Source organism: Lactuca virosa, chromosome 2, assembly GCF_052849685.1.
Source record: "Lactuca virosa cultivar CGN04683 chromosome 2, Lactuca_virosa_CGN04683_v6, whole genome shotgun sequence".
Classification (NCBI taxonomy): Eukaryota; Viridiplantae; Streptophyta; class Magnoliopsida; order Asterales; family Asteraceae; genus Lactuca; species Lactuca virosa.
The window spans coordinates 162,657,918-162,660,073 of NC_136427.1; the positions used below are offsets into that span (position 1 = coordinate 162,657,918).

The 2,156-nt window shown below is 35.3% G+C and overlaps 1 pseudogene across 1 annotated transcript; it reads left to right on the top strand.

Annotated features, from left to right (window-relative positions):
* The first annotated feature begins 844 nt into the window (after positions 1 to 844).
* On the top strand, positions 845 to 1,929 carry LOC145159676 (NDR1/HIN1-like protein 1 pseudogene; annotated as a pseudogene). The gene has a single exon (XR_013737842.1). The product of XR_013737842.1 is annotated as an NDR1/HIN1-like protein 1 pseudogene (transcript).
* The last annotated feature ends 227 nt before the right edge of the window (positions 1,930 to 2,156 follow it).

Genomic DNA, 2,156 nt, shown 5'->3' on the forward strand with positions numbered 1-2,156 from the left:
GTCCTGATTTTGAGATTTTCCGATGACAATAGGATTCTTCGGTGAGACTTTTCCGGCAACAGGAGGTTGAAATTGAGGGTATGTCTTTGTGCGTGATGGGTAAGTTGAAAACTTTTCGGATCTCATTTATAATTTTTTGCAAAATACAATGACAAATTTTACAAAACAGATAACAAAGTTAATCATGAAACTGATTAAGTATGGTAGACCGATAACTCTGCATAAAAGTTATAGCTAGAGCCAACCAAAAAAATATTAGGATTGTTCCTAATTATACGTATAAAACTTTAGACTTTTATTTTATAGTATTAATCCATATTTCATCCTTAATTAGAAACGTTTTTATTGGATCCATTCAAAATTAATGTTTTGCGGTAATTATTTTATGTTTTGATATTGCATAAATTAATATTTTACAGTAATTTTTTGATAATATATTTTAATTAAAAACCAAGTAATTTTACTTCAAAGTCGAGTAGAATCCATATTATGATATTCTAGTAGCTCATGTCAATTTAAAAAAAAATCAGAATCTTAAAAAAGTTTATTAATCAATAGTTTAAACAAAAAACATAATATAATTCTTATAAATTATAATTTTTAAACATTGAAGGTAATATTTTCTTTAAAATGTCCACTAATAATCTCTAACTATTTCCTCTTATAGCAGAATCATCTAAATAATAATAATAATAATAATTTTTTTTTGAGAATATAACATTGAAAAGACATCAAAAAGAAAATCATAAAGGAATATATGAATATGATACATTGCATTCTCTACTTGCATTATCTACTTGTACGTACAACCTAACACCCCACACTGAACTCCATAAAACCTAATCACTCTCTTGAACTTTCTACATTTCTCTACTCAAAAACACTCTCCTGTCCACACCAGTGGACAATCGGTGAAAAAGCGACCACCGTCCACCGTCCACCACCACCGACAGCCGTCACCATGTCCGTCAAAGAGTGCACCCACCACAAAAACAAGAGCAAAAAACTCTTCCGAAAACTCTTCGCCGGATTCCTCATCCTCGCCTTCCTCGTCCTCCTCACTTTCCTCATCACATGGGCAATCCTTCAACCCCGAAAACCCAGATTCACTCTCCAAGACGCCACCATCTACTCCTTCAACGTCTCCGCCCCTATCCTCCTCTCCTCCAACTTTCAGGTCACCATCTCCTCCCATAACCCCAACGACAGAATCGGAGTTTACTACGATAAACTCGACGTCTTCGCGTCTTACAAAAACCAGCAAATCACTTACTTCACCGCCATCCAGCCGGTGTACCAGGGCCACAAAGACAACAACGTCTGGTCGCCGTTTGTGTACGGAACCAACGTCCCGGTGGCGCCGTACAACGGCGCGTCGTTGACTCAGGATCAATCCAATGGTCAGATATCGTTGATTATTAAGATCAACGGAAGGGTGAGATGGAGAGTTGGGAGGTTTATCTCCGGGAGGTATCATATTCACGTGAGTTGTCCGGCGTATATTCCGTTCGGGAACAAGTTGAATTCGGCGATTCCGGGGATTGTCGTCGGCACCGGAATTAAGTACCAGTTGTCGACCAGATGCAGTGTGAATGTGTGAAGTGTGAAGTGGAGAAGATGTTTGATGATGATGTCATGATGAACGACGTCGTTTTAGGTTGTGTTTCTTTTTTCACGATTCACACTTTCAATTTTTAATATGAAGATATAATTTTGGAAGCATACGTGGATGGATGGATGAAATATGAATTTGTAAATTTCGCTGGATGAGAATAAAGGAAAAGGAAAAAGGAAAAAAGGAAAGATGGAAATGGAAAGAAGGAGAAAGTTATGGAAAATTATCATCGTTGACATGTTGTATGATGATGAATTTAAATGTTATATATTTTTACAATTAATCAATGAATCTTTTATTATAAGTTTTCGTTATTTGTTTGATTATAATTCTAATTACATTTTCTTTATTTGAAACTTTGTTTTGTGTGAATGACATAGTAAGTTGTAAAGTGGTTGTATATTTGTATTTGCTATATATCGACTATTGAGAAAATAGAAAAATAATGGATGTAAATTAATAAAAGGTAATGTATTTTTGGAGTGTTGGTCCACGAGGAATTTGGTGGTGTGCCTTTTTGTGGGGTTTGGTTTAATTAGGT